This window comes from Aquarana catesbeiana, linkage group LG02, assembly GCF_042186555.1.
Source record: "Aquarana catesbeiana isolate 2022-GZ linkage group LG02, ASM4218655v1, whole genome shotgun sequence".
In the NCBI taxonomy this organism is placed as follows: Eukaryota; Metazoa; Chordata; class Amphibia; order Anura; family Ranidae; genus Aquarana; species Aquarana catesbeiana.
In genome coordinates this window covers 777560689-777584807 of record NC_133325.1, presented here as the reverse complement: position 1 = coordinate 777584807, position 24119 = coordinate 777560689, and the positions used below count along the sequence as shown (strand labels likewise).

The window sequence follows — 24119 nt, the reverse complement described above, 5'->3', positions numbered from 1 at the left end:
CAAAAGGCAATTTTTCTCCTTCACTGATGGGCACTGATAGGCACTGAGGAGGCAGCACTGGTGAGGTGGCACTAATGGACAGCGATAGGTGGCACTGATGGGCACTGATGAGGCAGCGCTGATAGGTGGCACCGATGGGTGGCACTGAAGGACACTGAGCGGTGGCACTGATAGGCAGCACTGATAGGTGACACTTATGATGAGGCACTGATGGCAGCTGATTGGCAGCACTGATGGGCACTGATAGGTGGCACTGTCGAGCACTGATTAACAGCACTGATAGGCAGCACTGATAGATGACACTGATGATAATGCACTGGTGTGTACTGATGAGGCTGCGCTGATAGTTGGCACCGATGGGTGGCACTGATGGGCTAATAGGCGGCACTGAAGGACACTGAGCGGTGGCACTGATAGGTGACACTCATGATGAGGCACTGATGGCAACTGATTGGCAGCACTGATGGGCACTGATAGGTGGCACTGTTGAGCACTGATTATCAGCACTGGTGGGCACTGTTGGGACCGAAAACAGAACCCGGTTATCGGCTTTCTTCTTCTCTCCTCATGGACAGCCTGAGTAGAGAAAAGCCAATAACTGGCTTGTGTTTACATTCTATGATCAGCTGTCATTGGCTGACAGCTGATCATGTAGTGAAGGGAGATTTCTGGAGAGTGGAGATCTTGTCATAAATTGCATCTTGGATCGACCTTGCTTTTGAAATGATTGGCAAACTCCTGGCCATTGAGTGAATTAGTGGGTGGAGGTGATGGGGGATAAAGAGAGATAAAGGTCGAAAAGACTTGGCAAGGACTGGATGAGAGGGCGCTGCTGATGGCAGTGATCTAATAGGTCTGTTTGGTAGCACGGAGGCAGGAACTCTATTTTATTAGAGGGCAAATTTATGCAGGGTGAGGTCTTGCAGGGGCTTCGTTTCATGCAAGCATCACTCAAGAACACAACTTTATCTTTTGAGATTTCTGGTGTCATCTGCTTGCCAGGGATGTAGCGGTCAGGCCTAAATTCTTTGTTTTGTGAGGGGGGCCAGTGTTTCCAGAGATGATGAGAGAGAGCTGTTGTAGACAGAAGTGGTAAGGTCTGGACAGCATAGGGGTGAGGTTTTGTTGTAGACTACCTAGTCCATAGCAGAATCAAGAAATGAAGGGTCAAAGTTGCGAAGGTTTCTTTGCATAACTTTGCTAGTTGGAGGGATAAGGGGTTAAAGAAAAGGAGAATGAGAAACTGATATGGCTGTTGTCAGAGAAAAGAAAAGGGGTTACAGATACACCAAGATTATGGCCACACATTTCCCCTAGCACTGAGGCTTATCAAGTCAATTGTCTCCCCCTGGCGTCTGATGGTCCAGCTGCCACAAGCTGCCGAGATAGGCTTATTTAGGACATCGACCTGTTTCCTTTATCATTACCATGCTGTAACGAGCACGCAGCACAAATTATGGTTTAGGAGCTTGGCAGTCATATAAAATTTAAAAAAGAACCCTTTAAATTCCAAATCTTTAATGTCTAATATCGAACCTCCTTTCCGGAAAAACAGGACATCTTTCTACGAAAGGCTCTTAAAGAACTTTCAAAGTGCAACTCCAGACAAAACCTAATATTGTCTGTATGTTTCTGCCCCAGTGACACCACTCCCTTAATTTCTTGCCAGCTGCCAGCTGAGACAGGTGAGGTCACAGATTATTATCATTATTATTTTTATAGCCCTGGCAATTTGCGCCACGCTTTACATTATAAAGGGAGACATTACTGTTCTAATACAATTCAAGATAGGAGGGTTAGGTGGACTTTGCTTCGAATGCCCCGTACACACGATCGGACTTTCCGACAACAAAACCGTGGAATTTTGTGCGAAGGTTGTTGGCTCCAACTTGTCTTGCATACACACGGTCACGCAAATGTTGGCCAACAGTTACAAACGTAGTGACGTACAAGACGTATGGCGAGCCGATAAAAAGGAAGTTCAACAGTCATGCGCCACCCTTTGGGCTCCTTCTGCTAATGTTGTGTTTGGTGAGCATTGATTCCGAGCATGCGTCTTCGTACAGTGGAACCTCGCTTTGCGAGTAACGCGGTTAATGAGCGTTTCGCAAAACAGGCACTGCATTTCTAAAAATCCTAACTCGGTTTGCGAGTGTTGTCTCGCAAAACGAGCAGGATTCAGGCCAAAAGCGGTGTGCAGTACCACTTTTGGCCTGAGGTGGGGGGCGCCGGAGCCGAACAGCTCCGAACGTCGGCGTTCGGAAATGCACGGAAAGACCTGAGGACAGTTCGGCTAACCTGGGCAAACCTCGGAAAGGCTCGTGAACGGAGTCTTTCCGAGGTTTGCCAAGGTCAGCCGAAGTGTGCTTGGGCCTTTTCGCCCGTTTCCGAGGCTCTCCGGCGCCCCCTGCCTCTGGCCGCATGCGGTATTGCATCCCATTGAAGTCAATGCGGAACAAATTATTTTCGTTTCCATTGACTTCAATAGGAAAACTCGCTTTGATATGCGAGTACTTTGGATTGCGCGCATACTCCTGGAATGGATTATGCTCGTAATCCAAGGTTCCGCTGTACTTTGGACTTTTGTCCTGACGGACTGGTGTACAGGCGATCAGAAAGTCCGACAACACACATTTGTTGGCGGAAAATTTGAGAATACGCTAGCCAACATTCGCCACTTACAATAACTTAGTTACTATCTTAAAGCATATCTATGGTCAAAGTATAAAATCATATGTTCATTTCCACATTGTATTTCAGTTCTTTCTAGCCTGCTTCTATTAACCACTTCACCTCTAGAGCACATTTTTAATTTTTTTGCACTTATGTAGAAATCTGAATTTTTGGCTATAAAATTACTTAAAGGGGCTGTAAACCCTCGTGTTTTTTCACCTTAATACATCCTATGCATTAAGGTGAAAAAACTTCTTCTAGTGACCGCCCCCCCCCCCCCCTTTTTACTCACCTGAGCCCTGCAATTTCCCATGGCAGATACGTGCTCTTCCTCTGCCCGGGGTTCTCGGCTCTTGATTGGATAGATTGATAGCAGCGCAGCCATTGGCTCCTGCTGTTCTCAACCAAATCCAATGACGTAGCACTGGGGGGCGGGGCCGAGTCCGGCATTCGCAATAGCTGGACTCGGAAGGGCGCCCCCAAGGTGATCCCTCCGGGAGTGCGCTTCTCCTAGGGGGTTTTACAGTGCAGGAGGAGCTACCAGCACCGCTGGGGGACCCTAGAAGAGGATGTTCAGGGCCACTCTCTGCAAAACGAACTGCACGGTGGAGGTACGTATGACATGTTTGTTATTTAAAAAAAAAAAAAAAAAAACACGAAGCTTTACAATCACTTTAAACTACCCTGAACAGTATTCATTCACACATATAAGAATGCTCCTTACACTTTTTACGACATTGGGAAGAATTGCCCCCTTACAGATAGCTAAAAAGATCAATGGCGTCAGTGGGAACTTATCTGAGAGGCAGAAATTTCTCTTTGCTCAAGAAACTCCTTGCAATCTCTCAAGGAACCCTGGTGTTCTATGGAACCCTGGTTGAGAAACCCTGGAATAGGTTGTTGACTCACTGGGCACTTAAACCCCCTTCCTGCCCAAGCCAATTTTCAGATTTCAGCGCTGTCACAAGTGAATGACAATTGCGCGGTCATGCTACACTGTACACATATGACATTTTGATCATTTTTTTTCACACAAATAGATTTTTCTTTTGGTGATATTTAATCACTACTGGGTTTTTATGCTTTGCTAAACAAACAAAAAAGAATTTTGAAAAAAAAAAAAAATTTTTTTCAAAGTTTGTTATAAAATTTTGCAAACAGGTAATTTTTCTCCTTCATTGATATGCGCTGATGAGGCTGCACTAATGGGCACTAATAGGCTGCAATCAAGGGCACTGATAGGCACTGGTAAGGCGGCACTGAAGGGTACTGATAGGTGGCACTGATGAGGCTGCACTGATAGCTGGCACTGAAGGACACTGTTAGGTGGCATTGATAGGTGGCATTGATGGGCACTGATAGGGGGCACTAATGGGCACTGATAGGCACTGGTAGGTGACACTGATAGGCAGCACTGATAGGTGGCACTGATGAGGCACTGATGGGCACTGATTGGCAGCACTGGTGGGCACCGATAGGTGGCACTGGTGGGCACTGCTTAGCAGGGCTGATATGCACTGGTAGGTGGCACTCGTGGGTTGTACTGGTAGGCACTGCTTAGCAGCAGTGGGTCTGGAGTGTACGGTATTGATGTCCTCTTTACACAAGCCGGTAATCTTTGTTTTTTCTCCTCATGCTATCAGCGTGAGGGAAAAAAAAGCAGATTACCGGCTTCTGTTTACATCGAGTGACCAGCTGTCTTTGGCTGACAGCTGATCACGTGGTAAGGGGCTGGGATTGGCCCCTTACTCCGATCTGTAAACAGCTGGAGTCTAATGCCGCGTACATTTTCCGATGGGAAATGTTGGATGTGAGCTTGTTGTTGGAAAATTCGACCATGTGTATGCGCCATCGAACATTTGCCGTCGGACTTTCCGCCAACAAATGTTGGCTAGCAGGTTCTCAAATTTTCCGCCAACAAAACTTTGTTGTCGGAAAGTCTGTTCTTGTGTACACAAGTCCGTCGCACAAAAGTCCACATATGCTCGGAATCAAGCAGAAGGAACCGCACTGGCTCCTTTTTCTCGGCTCATCGTACGTGTTGTATGTCACCACGTTCCCATGCTCGTAATTGTTGGCCAACATTTGTGTGACCGTGTGTATGCAAGACAAGTTTGAGCCAACAACCTTCGAACAAAAATCAACGGTTTTGTTGGCGGAAAGTCCGATCGTGTGTACGGGGGCATTATTGACTCGCTGATCACAGAGCTAGCCGCGCGCACCCCGCAGGCAGCTCATGCACGGGAGGATGTACATGGACGCCATCCCGGCAATTTAGGCCCACGCTGTAGCCGACTTTCAGATATAGCACGGGCGGGAAGAGGTTAGACACAGTGGCGGAATTATAGGGGTCGCTGAGGTTGCCATGGCGACCGGGCCCCTGTATACAATACTTTGATAGGGGGAGCAGAGACAAGCTCCCCGATCCTAAGCCGAACTGTATTCGGCACTGTGCAGGGAGCTTGATTACAAAGTGAAAGCAGTGTGTGCTGTGCTCTTTGTCTCCCCCTACAGTGCAGTACCCGGCAGGAAGAGCTAAAGGTAAAGGTCTGCCGTTTTTTATCTACTGTATGTGTGTTTATGTGTATGTGCATGTGTGTGTGTATGTGCATGTGTGTGTGTGCATGTATGTGTGTGAGTGTGTGTGCATCTATGTATATGTGCATGTGTGTGTATGTATGTATGTATGTATGTGTTCAGTGGTGGTGCGTCCATAGGGGCGCATGGGCGCCGCCCCCTCTCTCCAGGCACCCCTCTATCACAAATAGATAGATTCATGCATAGCGTGAATCTATCTATGACCGCCACTGCCCCCCCTATTCAGACGCCTGGCCCCTTTTTGGACGCCAGGCGCCTGAATTACACCGGCAGGGGTGTTTTTAAAGCACTAAGCCCCGGTTCACACTGAAGCAGCGCGACTGCCTCAGGCGACCTGGACACGACAGGGGCGGCGACTTGCAAAACGACTTCTATATAGAAGTCTATGCAAGTCGCCTCAAGTCGCCCCCAAACTAGTACAGGAACCTTTTTCTAAGTCGGAGCGACTTGCGTCACTCCTATTAGAACGGTTCCATTGTACAGAACGGGACGCTACTTGTCAGGCGGCTAGGTCGTCCCAGTGTGAAGGCTTCAAAATAGGTGAACTGCGAGTGCCATGCTTAGCGCTCACAGTCCACCCAGGTGTGTTAGAAAAGCGAATAAATATTCGCTTTCCTAACACTGAACCGCCTCTCCACCAATCAGGTGCTCGGGTCTGTTACCCGTCACCTGATTGGCTAAAACGACAGGCGCCGCTATTGGATGCCTATCAGGAGGAGAGGATGGGAGGAGACGCATGGAGGACCCCGCTCGCCGACGTCACCCGCTGCCCCAACGAGACAGGGTAAGTGCCGGGCAGACTGCGAACGGGCAGGGGGGTCACAGTGGCAGCATTTGATGGCACAGTGGCTGCGTTTCAGGGCACAGTGGCTGCGTTTGATGGGCACAGTGGCTGCGTTTCATAGGCACAGTGGTGGCAATTGATAGGCACAGTGGCTGCGTTTGATTGGCACAGTGACTGCGTTTGAGGGCACAGTGGTGGCAATTGATGTGCACAGTGGCTGTGTTTGATAGGCACAGTGACTGCGTTTGGGCACAGTGGCTGCGTTTGATGGGCACAGTGGCTGCGTTTGATGGGCACAGTGGCTGCGTTTGATGGGCACAGTGGCTGCATATGATGGGCACAGTGGTGGCAATTGATGTGCACAGTGGCTGCGTTTGATGGGCACAGTGGCTGCATTTGATGGGCACAGTGGCTACGTTTGATGGGCACAGTGGCTGCATATGATGGGCACAGTGGTGGCAATTGATGTGCACAGTGAGGCTGCAATTGATGCGTTTTTTAAAGAATTTTTCAGTTTGCTTGCGCCCCCAAAAAATTTTGAGCACCATCTGCCACTGGTTTATATGTGTGTGTATTTATGTATGTATGTGTGTGTGTATGTATGTGTGTTTACATGTATATATGCACATTTTATGTATGCGCTTTTAATCCTGACCCCCTATATGTGTCCCATTAGAACCGATTTTTTTTTTTTTTTTTTTGCTTGTTCATAGTACCAGCAAAAAAAAATGCTGTTCCTCTGAAAAGTGATCCATGCTCAGATCGCTTTTCAGAGGCATTTGACAGCCGGTAAAGATGCAATATGTTGCCTCCTGACCGCCTGTTTTAACCCCTTAAATGCATCATCACTATGCTGCAACTGCATGCAATGCACACAGTTGCAGGGTGGTTGCAGTGCAGCCACTTCAAGGGTGCCCTGACTGTAAAAAGATTGAGAAACACTGACATAGAGGAACCCATCTCTCCATTTTCCTCCTGCAACCACTGAATGCATGTGGGAGGGAGAGGAGGAGAAGCGGGGGGGGGGATAAATCTATTCCTTTACATGCAGCCACCCACTTGCGACCGGACCCTGGTGTTCCGCCATCGGGCTCGGAGAAAAGAGCCCTGTCCGGGGGTCAGGGGGGCCCTTAATGGTTTCTTGCATCGGGGCCCTGAAGATTCTAGTTACGCCTCTGGTTAGACATGCGAGATTTATTTAGCTACAGATCAAAATTCGGACGAAATTTTCGGTATTCGGAGGTTTAGATGTATCCTAATTTCTGAATCACAATAGGAATGAACTTCAACTAATTCAAAATAAATAATAACGAACAAATTTTCCAAATTTGAATTTAAAATGGAAACATATGTCCATGGTCGGACCATAATATAGTGACTCTAACTACTACCCTTATTGGCCTGTCTGACACCTCATACACATGGCGCCTGAATGACTCCCTGCTGGCAGACCCTATCACACGACAAGAAATTTTATCTGCCATCCAGGAGTACTTTACCCTAAATGCTACACCAGAAATATCCCCTAGCACTCTATGGGTGGCTCACAAGGCGGTGTTAAGGGGCCGTTTCATTAGTATAGCCTCAAGAAAAAGCAAGGAACACTGGCAACAAATCTATGCGTTGACCTTAAAACTGAAAACATTACATAAAATACAAATAGGGGATCCAGCACTCTCCAACGCTCGATTAGTAGCCCAGAAAAGGCTGGAGTTTAATACCCTCTTATCCACAAAAACAGAAAAATCCCTCCGTTGGTCCAAAGCCAAAATTCCTTCTCCATAGCAACTCGGCGTCCTCTATGTTCGCCCGTAAACTGAATCAGGTTATACACCCCCCTCATCTATATAAGCTCCGTAATGCCTCCGGTCATATAGTCACACACCCTAAAGAAGTCCTGACTATTTTTGAAAATTTCTACTCCAACTTACTTTCCCACCCACCCTCCTACCCCTCCCAAACCTCACATGACTGGCTATCCTCCCTTCCTCTACCTTCTTTAACTTCCTCCCAAGTAGAATCCCTTAATGCACCCTTTACTGAAGAAGAGCTAGTCACTGTAATTAAATCCCTGAAACGTTCAGTCGCCCTAGGTCCTGATGGATTCACAGCCAGTTATTACAAACACTATGCCTCAGGCCTTGATCCCACAATTGACCACTATGTTCAATAACATACTTAAAAGGAGACCACTTCCCAAATGAAATGACCTTGGCCCACATGTCCCTGTTACCCAAACCCCTTAAGGACCACTCACGCCCGCAGAACTACAGACCGATATCGGTCAGTAACATTGACCTTAACATTTTTTGTCGCGCCCTGGCAAATAGATTAGCCAACATTATTGAGACTCTGACCTCTCCCGACCGAATCGGGATTTATACCCAATAGACTTATCACAGACAACATTCGCCTAACCCTGAATGTGCTTCAAGACGCTACTCTACACCAAAAACTAACCCTCCTCTTGAGCCTTGACATCAATAAGGCCTTTGATAGTGTGATCTGGCCTTATTTGTTTTCAGTCCTAAAACAGATAGGCTTTAGGGATGAATTTTTGAGGGGTGTTCAGGCCCTCTATAGCCATCCTAAAACGAGAGTTAAATTACCAGGATGCGAGCAGTAACAAATCTTGGGTTTGGGGGCGTGACCGGATGTTGAGGTGAGGGAGAGAGACGCAGCCGGACCTAGTCCCTGCTCAATCCCCGCTCTCATGCTGTGAGTCTCGCGGTAAAGCGGAGTGGGAGATGCTGCTGGCTCGTCCTCGCGGTGCCTGCTAGTTTTGGGGCGACAGACGCTGTGTAAGGAGTGAAGGAGGACCGGTGTCAGCAGTAAATAAACCTCGCGCTTGGAGCTCTCCCGGGAGGACTGACAGCGACGTGCCGCCTGTGTGAGAGAAAGGGGAGCGCGCCTACCCGGGATCGAGCGGGAGCAGCGGTGGTAGCCATATGTATGGAGCCGACCCGACCCGTGCTACAGCAGCTTTGAACCGGAGGGGTGAGTGACTCGCATCAGCGAGTGTTGAAGGATATAGCGGGAGGGCTGATACCAACCTGTAAAGCAACCTATATAGCAACTGGAACCCCTGCATTGGTACGGGACACTTAGCATTGCACAGCCAGTGGAAGAGAGAGGCTGTAGCAGCCCTTGCTGAGGGATATATATTGACAGGTACACACTGTACATAACGGGTTCATCTTGACTAGAAAAAAGGGGCTGGAGGAGACATCAGCACAGGAGGGTACAGGGGCCCTAGCACAGCGAAATCCCAAAGAAAAAGGAAGCCAGGTAGCTGCCAAATTGGAGCGATTCGCTCATACTCCAAACCAACATGCAAGCACGACACCTAAAAAGAGTAGTCACGTAGGGGGGACCCAGCATCAAACTAGCCAGCCTGGAAGGAGAAGCCTTGCCCCTACGGGGGGTGCAGCGGTGAACGCCCCATTGGATCCAGGGGTGAATGGTATGGTGGAGGGGGGTCTTGGCTCAACTACGGAAATAGGAGATGGTGGTGTAACATCATTGGCTGAAAAGGAGCCATCACTGAGAGACATCTTCCTAGCAGTAAATAGCTGTAAGGTATCTATCACTGTTCTATCAGCACAAATGGAAAGTTTTAAAGGTGAATTACTGTCGGTAAAAATTGATATGCAGGTGGTTTGCACTCGAACAGCAGCCCTGGAAGACAGGATCAGCCAGATGGAGGATGATGTTTCTCCTTTAAGACAGGAAGTCTCAGTTATGAAAAAACAACTTAATGAATGCATGCAAAAAATGGACAGTATGGAAAACAGATTACGTAGAGAGAATTTAAGGGTGCTGGGTCTTCCTGAAGGCTGTGAAGGTAATAATCCTGTTAAATTTATGGAAGATTGGTTAAAGGAGAGATTCGGGAGGGAGTCACTCTCAGAATTTTTTTCCATTGAGCGTGCGCATAGAGTGGCTACTAGGACATGAGCTTCAGGGGGTTACCCAAGACCACTGATTTTTAAGCTGTTATGCTTTAGGGATAAAACCACCATTCTCCGGAAGGCAAGGGAGATGAAGAATATTCAATATAGAGGTGCAAGGATCTCAATATATCCGGACTTTTCTCCTGAGCTCCAAAGGCAGAGAGCAAAATTTATGGAATGCAAGCGCAAGCTGCAGCAACTAAAAATTAATTATGCTTTATTGTATCCAGCACGTTTGCATATTGTGGCACTGGGGGAAACTCAATTTTTTGATACTCCCACCGAAGTCACAACCTGGTTAGAGAAAAATATAGGAAGAGTACAGCGAGAAGAGGAAATGTAGAAAAGGCAAGAAATCTGGAAGTCAAGAGAGGACTCTTTTTTTTTTTTGTTCCCCTTTTTGTTCCCTTATTCCCTTTTTTCCCTTTTTTTTAATTAGATAAAGGGGGAGTGGGGGGGGGGGGGGGGGGAGTACGTAAATTTGTTGGTTTATAAGCACAATGGAAATAATGGGGATAGCTCCCCTCTTACTGGGTCCGGGGGTTGTAGGTCTGTTTTTCTCACCTTGATTAAATGTGTCCGGTCACTATAGAAGCCTTAGGGGTAGGCAAAAATTGGGCAAGGAGGTAAAAAATAGTGGGGGGGTAGGGGGAGGGGGGAGGTTGGGGAGGAATATGTGTATGGGTGTGTGGTGGGGAGGGGGGAATGTTGATTTTGAAGTAAGGGTAGGAGAAGTAGGGAGAAGTTCAACTCACAAATATCACAGGAGTCACATTAAGAGGTGGTTTAACTTTGCTAAGGGACACAAGGAGATATGATTCACTGATGCATGGTAGAGGTGGTTTTAATAGCACTTGGAATTTAAAAAAGAAGCTCACTATATGTTCCTGGAACGTTCGGGGAGTCAAAGATAATTTGAAAAGGCAGATGATCTTCTCTATGGTAGATAAAGGGAGGGTTCAGATACTATGCCTGCAGGAGACGCACCTGGATAAGGACTCAATTAAGATAATGGATCATAAAAAACTTCAGATACAGTTTCATTCCACTCACACCTCGTATTCAAGGGGTGTGAGTGTTTTGATAAAAACAGGGTTGGCCTTCTCCTGCAGCCAGAGTAAGGTGGATGTAGCGGGACGGTATATTTTTCTCTATTGCACAATTGAGAATAGGAAATGTGTATTAGCTAACATCTATATTCCTCCCCCTTTTGGGAGGGAGGTTTTGGATGACCTAACTGAATTCATGGCGGGCTTTCCAGGGATCCCGGTAGTAGCGGTCGGGGATTTCAACATGACCATGAATAATGAAGTAGACAGGTTTCCATTAAAAAAGCTGGGTAGAGGAAAACCTAAGAGTCCGCTTTTACAATATTGTGATGAAGTGGGATTGATGGACATCTGGAGAGAGAGGCACCCTGAGGTGAGACAATATTCCTGTCACTCCAGGACACATGCCACCCTGTCCAGGATAGACCTAGTGTTGGGCAATGAGGAATCGCTAGATATAGTGGAAGAAATACTTTATGAGCCAAGGGGGATTTCGGACCACTCACCAGTGATAATTGATTTAAAGGGTGAGAGAGGCCTTAATAAGGGTGACTGGAAAGTAAATCCCTTTTGGCTCGAGATTATTGAGGACGCGGGTACTGTGGTGGAGAGGTTGGTGGAATTTGCAGATTTGAATATAGGCACGGCTCCATTAGGGATAGTTTGGGATGCCCTGAAGGCTTTCCTCCGGGGGATCCTAATTCAAAAAATATCCCACACGAAGAAAAAATTTACAGATAGAAGAACTAAAAGTTAAAGAGAGGGTTAGAAGGGCGGAAGAACGGTATGTCGAGGCACCAACCCCATCCAGATATGAGGCGTGGGTAGAGAGACAAAATGAGTATAGTAGAATGGCTTCGGAAAATATGGAGAGGAAAAGGCTATTTCAAAAACGGAGGTTTGCCTGCGAGGGGGAGTGTGTGGGGAGGACTTTGGCCCTGATCATCAGGGCCAATGGCCTTCCAAATTCCATACTAGCGATTGAAGGAAGAGAGGGAACAATAAAAAACACTAACCCAGAAATATTAGAAGAGTTCAGGGAATACTTTAAAAATCTATATAGTTCGGCACAGGAAGACGTGGCGGGGGAAATTAGGGCTTTCTTTGGACAGCTTAAGTTAACCCCGCTTACGAAAGAGGATCGGGAAATGTTGGAGGCCCCTCTGACACTAGTGGAGTTACAAAGGGTTGTGGCAGATATGGCAAACCAGAAAGCCCCTGGCCCCGATGGCTTACCCATAGAAATTTTCAAAAAGTATGGGGAGTTTTTGTCCCCATGCTGTTGGAAGTACTAAATGGCACTAGGAAGGACGGTAATTTACCTACGTCTATGACAGAAGCCATCATAATAATGTTGTTGAAAGAGGGGAAAAACCCGTTAGAAGTGGCATCATATAGACCGATATCATTATTATGTTCGGACGTGAAGATTCTGGCAAAGGCCCTGGCAACAAGGCTAAAGAAAATAATTTCAAAAGTAATTCATACAGATCAAACCGGGTTTATCCCGGACAGAGCTACAAGTACGAACATAAGACGAGTATATTTAAATATGCAGATCCCCACAGTAAATAGCGGTAAGAGAGCGCTCCTCTCGTTAGACGCAACCAAGGCATTTGATTGCCTGGAGTGGCATTACATTTGGAAGGAGCTAGCGGAACTCCAATTTGGCCCTAGCTTTGTTCATTGACTGAGTCTCTTATATGACAAGCCAAAGGCAAAGATCAGAGTCAACGGAGAATGTTCAGAATGGTTCCAATTAAGAAGGGGCACCAGGCAGGGGTGCCCTTTGTCACCCCTCCTGTTTGCCCTGGCAATGGAGCCGCTGGCTGCGGCCATAAGGGCATCCCAGGGGGTTCAGGGGTTTAAAAGAAGGAGGGGAGAGGAGAAAATAGCAATGTATGCGGACGACATTTTGTTGTTCCTGGGGGACACACAGGATTCATTAAGGACGGCTATGGGGATAATTGAGGACTTTGGCCATTTCTTATGGTTAAAAATTAATTGGGAAAAGTCAGCAATATTACCCATAGACCCTCTGACGGAGTCCCTTCCATATCAAACCCCACAAATTAAGGTAGTAAACCAGTTGAAATACCTGGGGATCAATATCTCAAGGGATCCAGAGCAATATATCGCAGAAAACCTAGTTCCATTAATGAAAAAACTTAAACAGAAATGTCGGGTGTGGGGACGGTTGCCTCTTTCGGTCGCCGGGCGCTGTAACCTGATAAAAATAGTTTGGATGCCGCAAATCCTATATATTATACACAACTCACCTGTTTGGATTACTAAACGTTGGTTCAATAAAATGGACAGGTTATTTAGAGAGCTGATCTGGAAGGGCGGGGCAGCAAGGATCGGCATGCAGACGCTACGGCGACCGGCAGAGAAGGGTGGATTGGGAGTGCCGGATCCGGGATGCTATTTTTTGGCATCACAGGTCCAGCATATGGGAGGGTGCAACAGGCCCGGGAAATGGGTAGCAGGGAATAACGTACTACTAAATGACACTAACCATGACACTATAGTAGAAGCGCTGGAGGCAGACTCCTTTGTCACTAGATGCCCCACCACCCGGTTGATGGTCAAGAGCTGGACTAAGGTTAAAAAAAATAATGGGTTATGTGGATTTCTCGGAGTTTTCCCCATTATGGGAAAATAGCAAGCTCAATGAGTTAAAAATAATGGGGAAGATTGAGGAGTGGGATCAGCAGGGCATCCATTATCTACCACAGCTTTATAAGGCTGGGAGATTAAAAACATTCCAGGAGCTAGTGATTGAATTTGCGATCCCCAAGCGATCATTCTACAGATACTTGCAAGTAAGGCACGCCCTAGACGCACAATTTAACGGCAAGGAGCCATTATGGAGCGATATGATCTCTTTGAGAAAGCTGGTCGATTCAGATTCCACGAAAGGCTTAATTTCCGATATGTACAGTAGTTTAAGAGTTTCAATTCAGGGGGATAGGGCGGAAGACAAAAATAGGAAGAAATGGGAGGATGAGGTTGGGACAATGTCGGACAGTCAATGGGAGTATGTCTTGTCATCTGGACCCAGGGTCTCCCTCTCTCCATCACAGGAAGTGTCTCATTTATACCTGATATATAGGGTGTATTTTACGCCCTTAAAGATGTTTAGGATGGGGAGGAGGGAAGATGTGGGATGCCAGAGGTGTGGAGGAGAGAGGGGAGATCTATTGCACATGTTCTGGCGCTGTCCCAAACTGTACAGATATTGGAAATGTATTGTAGACAGGGTAAATTATATTTTTAAGACATCATTGAGCATGGGTGCCAAGACCTGTCTACTGGGCCTGATGGAGGATCAAGAGCCCGCGAGAGACACACAGACCGCAATAATTAGGTGCCTGTTTCAAGGGAAAAAGCTCATAGCTAAGAATTGGCTGAGAAAAGAACCCCCGACGGTCGAAGAATGGGTGAAAGAAGTAAAGGAGGAAGTTAGTAGAGAGAAACTTATATATAAGAAAAGAAGTAACCACAAAAAATTTGAGAAAATATGGAAGGATTGGGTGTTGTGGGAGGAGCACAGAATGAATGGTGGTGGGGGAGAATAAGGTTTAGGAGGGTTGGGGGGAAGGGAGGGGGATACGATGGTGGTGGTAGGGGGAGGGAATGGGGAAAAGGGGGGGGGAACTTTTGCATATCCCCTCGATAAGGGAGGGTATTTTATTGATGTTCATGTTCTTTGCTTTCTATGTGGACTGCTGTACAAATGTGGCAAAAGTTAAGGACTGCGTAAATGTTGGATATGTCAGTCCCCAGCTTGTGACTTGATTTGCTTTTTTGTTTTTTTTTAATGTGAAATTTTTTCAATAAAAAGGATTTAAACAAAAAAAATTACCAGGATGCAATTCTGACTTTTTCACACTGGGCAGAGGCACCCGTCAGGGATGCCCCCTATCTCCTTTATTATTCGCCCTAGCACTAGAACCCCTGGCAATCGCCATTAAAACAACACCCAGACATATCTGGATATTCCCTGGAATCTTCCTATTTTGAACTCTGTATGTATGCAGACAATATCATGCTCTTTTTGACCCAACCTCAAATCTCCCTACCCAACCTATTCACTGTTTTGAACAAATTTGCGTCCATCTCCGGAGTTACTGTAAACATATCTAAATCCACAGCACTTCCCATTAATTTATCCTCTGCCCAGTGTGAGACACTCTGAAGATCCTTCCCATTCCAATGGTCTAATGACAAAATCCCATATCTTGGCATCCACATCACCCCTCAATTCTCGTCCATTTTTACGGCTAATTATCCAGCATGTGTATCCAGACTCCGGAGTCTGCTTAAAAATTGGAGTTGATCATGTATCATTCCTAGGGAGAGTCATGGCAGTCAAAATGACCCTACTACCAAAACTCTCATACCTTTTCAGATCCCTCCCTATCACAATCCCTAAAACTTTTATTGATAAACTACAGCAGGATATCAATAGATTTATCTGGCAGAACAGATTACCCAGATTCTCCAAACACATTCCATATAAATCTCAATCCTCTGGCGGCTTGGGTCTGCCTAATCTGTGGTTTTACTTCTTAGCCGCCCGTTTTTCCCAGATAGCTCAATGGAACATTCCGGATTCGAGAGTGCCCTGGGTCAAATTTGAATCCACCTCCGTCAGACCTTACTGTCTTTCGTACATACTATGGTCCCCCTCCAACTCCACACACAAGCTCACTTCCCTTAACTCCATAGTTTCCCAATCAATCTCTCTCTGGCACAGATATAAAAGTAAACTTGGACTAATTTCACCTGCGCCCCCAGGATCTTCCTTCCTGGGAGAACCACTACTTGCCCTAGCATTTAATCACCCCGACAGATTTGCATGGTGGAAATCCAAGTCCCTGGTCACTTTAGCTGCTCTTCAGCTTGGAGATACATTCGCTACATTTGATCTCCTTCACGCAGAACATCAAATCCCACTTCGGGAACACTATCATTTTATACAACTAAGACACTTTTATACCTCCCATCATAGTCTCGCTCCGTCTTCCCCCCCCTACACCCTTCGAACAGATCTGCCATGACTCTCCCAGAGGCAAAGGCCTCATTTCAACGCTCTATAAGACGGCGTTGGCGTCATATTTTTCAGATGAGCTTCCGTATCAAAGTAAATGGGAGACTGATTGTAATGTAAGATTTACGCCGGAAGATTGGGGTACCATGCTACAAAACCTGTGTAGGGCCACTAAGTCGCTGGCAGTTAGAGGAACGGCCTATAAAGTTTTGACTAGATGGTATTACACTCCTTCAAGACTCCAAATGGTGTTCCCAGGAACAGGCTGTGCTTTAGGGGTTGTCAACTTCCAGGCACCTTTAGACACATCTTTTGGGATTGTGGGCTTCTGTCTTCAGTATCGAAGGGAGTAACCGATGTTGCTTCCGCAATAGCTGGAACTCCTTTGCAGCTCACAATCTCAATGGGTTTGCTCGGAGCGACTATCCCAGGTGTCCTCCGCAAAGAGGAATGTCTTATACATACTATATGTATATCAACTTTTTGGGCTATTGCTCTCCACTGGAAGACCCCCGTAGTGCCCCTACCAGGGGCGGACTGACAACTCATGGGGCCCCCGGGCAATAGGAGATTATGGGGCCCCCCGGGCAATATGAGAAGATTATGGGGCCCCGGGCAATAGGAGATTATGGGGCCCCCGGGCAATAGGAGATTATGGGGCCCCCGGGCAATATGAGAAGATTATGAGGCCCCCGGGCAATAGGAGATTATGGGGCCCACAGGCAATAGGAGATTATGGGGCCACACAGTATACACACACATACAGTATACACACACAGACACACAATATACACACACAGTAAACACACAGAATACACATACACACTGAAAAGGTACTGGAGAGGCGGGGCAGCTATAATCTTGGGATTTTTAAAAAAACACAGATTTTTACATACTGTCCCTGGTTTTATTGAGCCTGGCAACCCTGATGGGGCCCCTTAGTGGCATGGGGCCCTCGGGCAGTGCCCGAGGGCCCGAATGGTCAGTCCGAATGGTCAGTCTGTCCCTGGCCCCTACCCTCTATACGAGAAAGGGTGGATATTATTATGATAATGGAGAGGATTTTGTATACCCTACAAGATAAAATGCACCTATTTGAATGTAGATGGGGAGCCTGGAAAACCCATAGACATATATTGGTAGTACAGGACTAAATACCATTCAATGTTGTTATATATTTTAACTGACAATATCTTCAGATATAAATTTTTAATACTTCTTATTACATATGCTTTGAAGTTACTCTGGATTTCGACAGGTGTTTGATGTCAATTTCATGATAAATGTTATCAAATGACTGTATTTTTTTTTTTTGATCAATAAAACGTTTGTAAACATAAAAGTGAAATAAGATGATAATTCCTACTTAGGTTGCTTTATATAAAAGAATAGAAAAGAAAAGACTAGAATAGAATAGAATAGAATAGAAGGAATATATCTGTTTTCTGAAATTCCAATTTCCCAATTCGAATATTTTTTTATATGCTCAGCGCTTGGAGAGATGTGTGTGGGGTTAAGCCGTTGGCAGTGCAGGAACTGTCAGCCTTCCAGGGACTTCTGACACAGTGCAGATAATAATGAGGAACATATAAATCTTTTATTAGTAAGCCTACACAGTTATATTAATTTGGGCCTGAGTGTTCAGATTGTAGAACTATGACCGGTTCTCTTTCACGTCAGATGGGAACATCTTGGAAAGGACTAGGCGGCAGACGCGCGACTTGTCACATGGAAAAAAAAAAAATGTAGGACAACCTTCGCAAAACGAGCTGTATTTTACAAGCGAAGTGATTTTGGGAAGTTTAGAGGGATAACTATGGATAAAGTAGTTGAAAGTAACGCTTTCCTTTAATCTTGGAGGTACGATAAGAAATCATATTAATGATTGTGAGGACAGCCCCGTGTAACAGCAGGAGCGGGCACACTGCGAGTCGCTGGTGGGTAATGTTTTTTTTAATTTGTTCTCTTTATTGCCAACGTTACATCGTAAATCTCTCTTAGATTGATTTGCATAAGCAATGCGGCGTGCATTCATTAATATGTTTATGTAAATAAGGGCTTCTATATATAGCTGTGTCCAAGGACTGCAAATACATTGAGAAATACCTACAAATGTATCCACGCTGAGAAGATAAACCTAAGCTTAGAGTGCAACTAAACTCTCCCCAAATCAACATTTCATTATTTATCCACTTGAAGACCAGGCCTTTTCTAACACTTTTTGTTTACAAGTTTAAGCCCCCACCTCCGTTCACATCGGCACGACCCCAGATCTTTTTTGACCCCAGATCTCACATTAAAGAGGTCTATAGTCATGCTTTTTTTTTTTTTTCCTTCTATTACAAGGGATGTTTACATTCCTTGTAATAGAGCTAGACCTTCTCATCTAACATTAGTGCCTGACCTCACAAATGCACTTCTGGAAGAATGGTCAAACCTTCCCTTAGACACACTCCTAAACCTTGTGGACGGCCTTCCCAGAAGAGTTTAAACTGTTATAGCTGCAAAGGGTGGGCCAACTCAATATTGAACCCTACGAACTAAGACTGGGATGCCATTAATGTTCATGTGCGTGTAAAGGCAGGCGTCCCAATACTTATGACATAATAGTGTGTATACGTATTGCGGTCAGCAAGTGGATAGTCATGGCTGAATAATAAAAGCATTTTTATTATTATTATTATTTTTTTTTTGTAGAGCTAAGTTTAAAAGTTTATAAACCAAAGCTATAGTAGTCTGTTAAGCCAGGCATAGGGTGGGTGGCAGAGGAATTAAGAGCATAGTCCAGGCACGTGCCAGAATCTTGTGGAGCAATAACTGCAGGTGTGGAAAGCAGTTGAACAGAAAAAGATGCAATTTTTTCAGAGTCAGTGGCCATTGCTTGAAAACACATTTTCTATTTCTTTTTTTTTGACTGGAGGGTCCCTTAAAGAGCTGCATGAAATTCCATCATCCATGCGTAGACACGGAGCATTTTAGATATGTATCAGGCTCTTATTATGCATTGATATTTTCAGAGCATGAGCCAATTTAAGTGCCGAGTGAAAATCAATGTGAAACGAGTAACACCATCACAGATGAAACCGTGTATTAGCATGTTAGTGAGTCCGCGGCTTCCTTTAATGCAGTGCTTAGGATTCTGGGATCAAATAGATCTGAGGTTGTAAAGATGAGGATTACTTCACAGAAGAATGGAGGTAGAGATATTCAGCCTTGGTGATGAAGACTAAGGAGAGATGACCATTTTTTATGAGACCCCGGACAGTTTAGTTTGTGGTAATACTCAGGAAAATGAAAAAGTATCTGTAATCTCTAATCTGGAAAACCCCAAAAAATGGTCCCAGGACCCCTTTGGGTTCCTGAGGTAGAGAGGTGGGTATGGATGTAGAGATTTTCAGCCTTAGCGATGAAGACCAAGGAGAGGTGACCATTTTTATGAGACCCCAGACAGTTTGGTTTGTGGTAATACTCAGGAAAATGGAAAGTATCTGTAATCTCCAATCTGGAAAACCCCAAAAAATGGTCCCAGAACCCCTTTGGGTTTCTGAGGTAGAGAGGTGGGTATGGATGTAGAGATTTTCAGCCTTAGCGATGAAGACCAAGGAGAAGTGACCATTTTTATGCGATCCCAGACAGTTTGGTTTGTGGTAATACTCAGGAAAATGGAAAGTATCTGTAATCTCCAATCTGGAAAACCCCAAAAAATGGTCCCAGAACCCCTTTGGGTTTCTGAGGTAGAGAGGTGGGTATGGATGTAGAGATTTTCAGCCTTAGCGATGAAGACCAAGGAGAAGTGACCATTTTTATGCGATCCCAGACAGTTTGGTTTGTGGTAATACTCAGGAAAATGAAAAGTATCTCTAATCTCTAATCTGGAAAACCCCAAAAAATGGTCCCAGGACCCCTTTGGGTTCCTGAGGTAGAGAGGTGGGTATGGATGTAGAGATTTTCAGCCTTAGCGATGAAGACCAAGGAGAGGTGACCATTTTTATGAGACCCCAGACAGTTTGGTTTGTGGTAATACTCAGGAAAATGGAAAGTATCTGTAATCTCCAATCTGGAAAACCCCAAAAAATGGTCCCAGAACCCCTTTGGGTTTCTGAGGTAGAGAGGTGGGTATGGATGTAGAGATTTTCAGCCTTAGCGATGAAGACCAAGGAGAAGTGACCATTTTTATGCGATCCCAGACAGTTTGGTTTGTGGTAATACTCAGGAAAATGGAAAGTATCTGTAATCTCCAATCTGGAAAACCCCAAAAAATGGTCCCAGGACCCCTTTGGGTTTCTGAGGTAGAGAGGTGGGTATGGATGTATAGATTTTCAGCCTTAGCGATGAAGACCAAAGAGAGGTGACCATTTTCATGAGACCCCAGACAGTTTGGTTTGTGGTAATACTCAGGAAAATGGAAAGTATCTCTAATCTAGAGTCCTCCAAAAAATTAACATAGGACCCCCTTTCGTTCCTGACCCACAGGTAGAGCATCTCTTCTAGAAGACATTTTTTTTTCTCATTATGCTACCCACACCTTCCAAAGAAAATAGTTATTTTGATATCCCAAACAAATTTAGCAATCATCACTTTTCTTCATTACCATTTTAACCCTATCACGCCGACAGTATGCCTATATGCGGCCCCACTGGACTGGGCTTTTTTCCCCGTATATGTCTTTGCGCTGGGAGCGGGCCACACAGCCCACTCCCAGCACAGAGATCGGGGTCTCAGCAGGAGCCCTGGGTCCCGTACTAACGATCGGTATCCAGAACTCTCGGTTCCAGGTTACCTGCTCGCTGTGATAGCCTCTGACTGGCTACCACAGTGATCAGGCACTGTGAAGTACGCCCCTGTTTTTCTCTCTCTGTGAATGGAGGAGAGAGATACATTGTATCTTTTTCTCTCTCATTGCTGAGAGGAAAAAAAAACAACTGTGTAAATAAAATGTAATAATTAAAAAAAAATAGTAATAAAATAAAAATAATAAAAAATAGCTAGATCAAGGTTTGATCTAAGTCAATGTTTGGGTCAAGAAAGGGTCAAAGGTCAGGGTCAATATATTTTGGGCAGGTTTTTTTTTTTGTTTAAACATTTTTTAAATTAGTATCAGTGTCAGTCAGCGTCAGTGTGTTTTAGGTAGGATAAAAAAAAAAAAGGCATAAAAATGCGCACTATTGTTTTTGGGCTGTACTACAGGTACATACAACTTGCGGTTCCGGGGTCACTTGATCGCCTCTGATTGACTACCACAATGATCAGTCACTGTGCAGCCTGTCCCTGTGTTTCTCTTTCTGGAGGATACATTGTAGAGATCTCATTGCAGAGCAGAGTGAAAAATAAATAAATAAATAATAAAATAAAAAATAAATAAAAAATAGCTAGATCAAGGTTTGATTTAGATCAGTGCCAGGGTTAGTCTTTGGGTCAGGTAAGGGTCAAAGGCCAAGGTCAAAGTCAAATGTCAGGATCAGTATATTTTGGGCAGGATTTTTTTTTTTAAAGCCGTTAACCCCGTCCCTGCCAGTATCATTTATACAGTGACAGTGCACTTTTTTTTTAGCACTGATCACTGTATTGGTGTCAATGGTCCCCAAAAAGTGTCACTAAGTGTCAGATTTGTCAGCCTCAATGTAAAAAAAAAAATTTTTTTTAAATCGCTAATTGCCGCCATAACTATTAAAAATAATTTTAAGAAATTCCAAAGTCCACAAATCTATCCCATAGTTTGTAGACGATATAAGTTTTGTGCAAACCAATCAATATATGCATATTGGGATTTTTTTTTTTTACCAAAAAAACGTATCAGTATACATAGTGGCCTAAATTGATGAAGAAATTAGATTTTTTTACATTTTTGTATTGGATGTATTTTATAGCAGAAAGTAAAAAATATTGTTTTCTTTTTTTTGTTTATAGTGAAAAAAATAAAAACCGCAGAGGTGATCAAATACCACCAAAAGAAATCTCTATTTGTGGGAAAAAAAAGGACATACATTTTTTTTGGGGGGTAGAATGTCGCACGACCGTGCAGTTGTCAGTTAAAGCAACGCAGTGCAGTATCGCAAAAATTGGCCTGGTCGTGAAGGGGGGTAAAACCCTCCGGAGCTGAAGTGGTTAAGGGGGCTGTGGGGAGAGCAGCACACTGAAGGTTTATTACCTTTATGCATTTTCATGAAGGTAAAAAAAATCTTCAGCCTTTACAACCACTTTAACTATAAATTTTAAGGTACAAAAAATAAATAATTATGGTTAAGTAAGGCCTCTTTCACACTTGTACGACTGACCGGAAAGTCACGCGACATTGACACGACTTTACAGCGCACACATGCAAAAAAGACATTTACCTCCAGCAAGGCTAGTTTAAAAACACCTAAACATTTTCAAAAAATATGGGGATTTGGTCACACCATATTGCTATATGGTGCTAAGCCCACTTACTGCGACAAAGTACCCCATAATCAGTGGGTCCTATACTATCCATGGAGTGGGAGAACCTGCATCTCTGAACCATGAGAGCATTACACTCTTCTAAATGGGAGAATCTTAAGGTCTCCACCCATGACACAAGTGGACACTAATGAGAGGTACTTAGTGAGGGACAGTGGCGTCTCCAGCTTTCATATTTAGGGGGGGCACATGGGGGGACAGGGACAAAAATAGGGGGGCAATATAAAATGCAGATTAGATAGATAGATAGATAGATAGATCTATCTATATATATTTTATCTATCCTGGGGCCCTTTACCCCTTTACTACGATCCCACAATGGCCCTTTCACATGTTCTGCAGTGAGCTCCCTTCCTACTGTATTGGGCCCCCCCCCCAGGGTGACAGAGAACAAGAGATATATGTCACCAGCACACCAAGAAAATATAAGGGTCCAAAGCAGTGGGAGAACTATCAGGGTTGCAAAGGTTGTCTTGCCTCCGGGCCCTGGTGTTCTGTCACTGTGGGGTTCCCCAGCCTCCTCTTGCTGTCCTGCCCCTGCTATTGACAGCTCTGGTCTGGCATCTTAGAATTTACAGGCTGGTTCTCTTGTCCTAAGGACGGGAGAAATCAGTCTGTCTTTTCAGTAACTGAGAGTCCTGGTGGAGTCCTTCCTGCAACTCGCTCTTCTCCCTGCCAATGAGGATGCAGGGGAAGGAGCAGATCAGGCGGCCGTGGTTGTGTGAGCGCTTGCATTATGCAGTGTCAGCGAGCAGAGGGAGGGGGAGGAATCACCTGCAGGAGCTGACTGGGGACGTTCTCCCTCTCAATAGAGACTGTGTTACCCCAGCGGTGGCCCGAGTAAGATGCGGCACATCCGATATGAATACAAACAAAAAGAAATTGCCTTTTTGTAAAAAAAAAAAAAAAAAAAAAAAAAAAATTTTTTTTTTTTTTTTTGGGGGGGCACATGGTGGGGCCCAGCATAATGTTGGGGGGGTCAGGGCCCCCTCTGGCCCCCCCTAGGGTCGCCATTGGTGAGGGAGTGAGGTGCTCCTCACCCAAAGGGATTTGGTCAGAATCCATACAATATACAAACAAGATATTTGGGGGGCACACCCTAAAAGATGCATTAAAGAGTGTATTGCTCTCATGGTTCAGAGATGCAGGATCTCCCAGTCTATGGATAGTATAGGACCCACTGATTATGGGGTACTTTGTCGCAGTAAGTGGGCTTAGCACCATATAGCAATATGGTGTGACCAAATCCCCATATTTTTTGATAATGTTTTTTTGAAAATGTTTAGGTGTTTTTAAACTAGCCTTGCTGGAGGTAAATGTCTTTTTTGCATGTGTGCGCTGTAATATTTTCTTCTACTGTATGGTCTTATGGCTGCACCATCTTTAATGCATCTTTTAGGGTGTGCCCCCCAAATATCTTGTTTGTATATTGACACGACTTTGACGCGACTGACGCGACTTGAAGCAATGCCTGTGTAATCTTGAGGTCTGTGGACCTCAAAGTCACATCAAAGTCGGACCAAAGTAGTGCGACTTGAAGTCGCTAAGATATGAACGGTACTCATTGG

At 45.1% G+C, this 24119-nt stretch overlaps 1 protein-coding gene across 1 annotated transcript in view; it reads left to right on the top strand.

Moving 5' to 3' along the window:
* The window catches only part of LOC141129381 (galactosylgalactosylxylosylprotein 3-beta-glucuronosyltransferase 1-like), a 219434-nt gene that overhangs the window by 32178 nt on the left and 163137 nt on the right, over nt 1-24119 (top strand). The gene's annotated exons all lie outside the window — the stretch shown is intronic.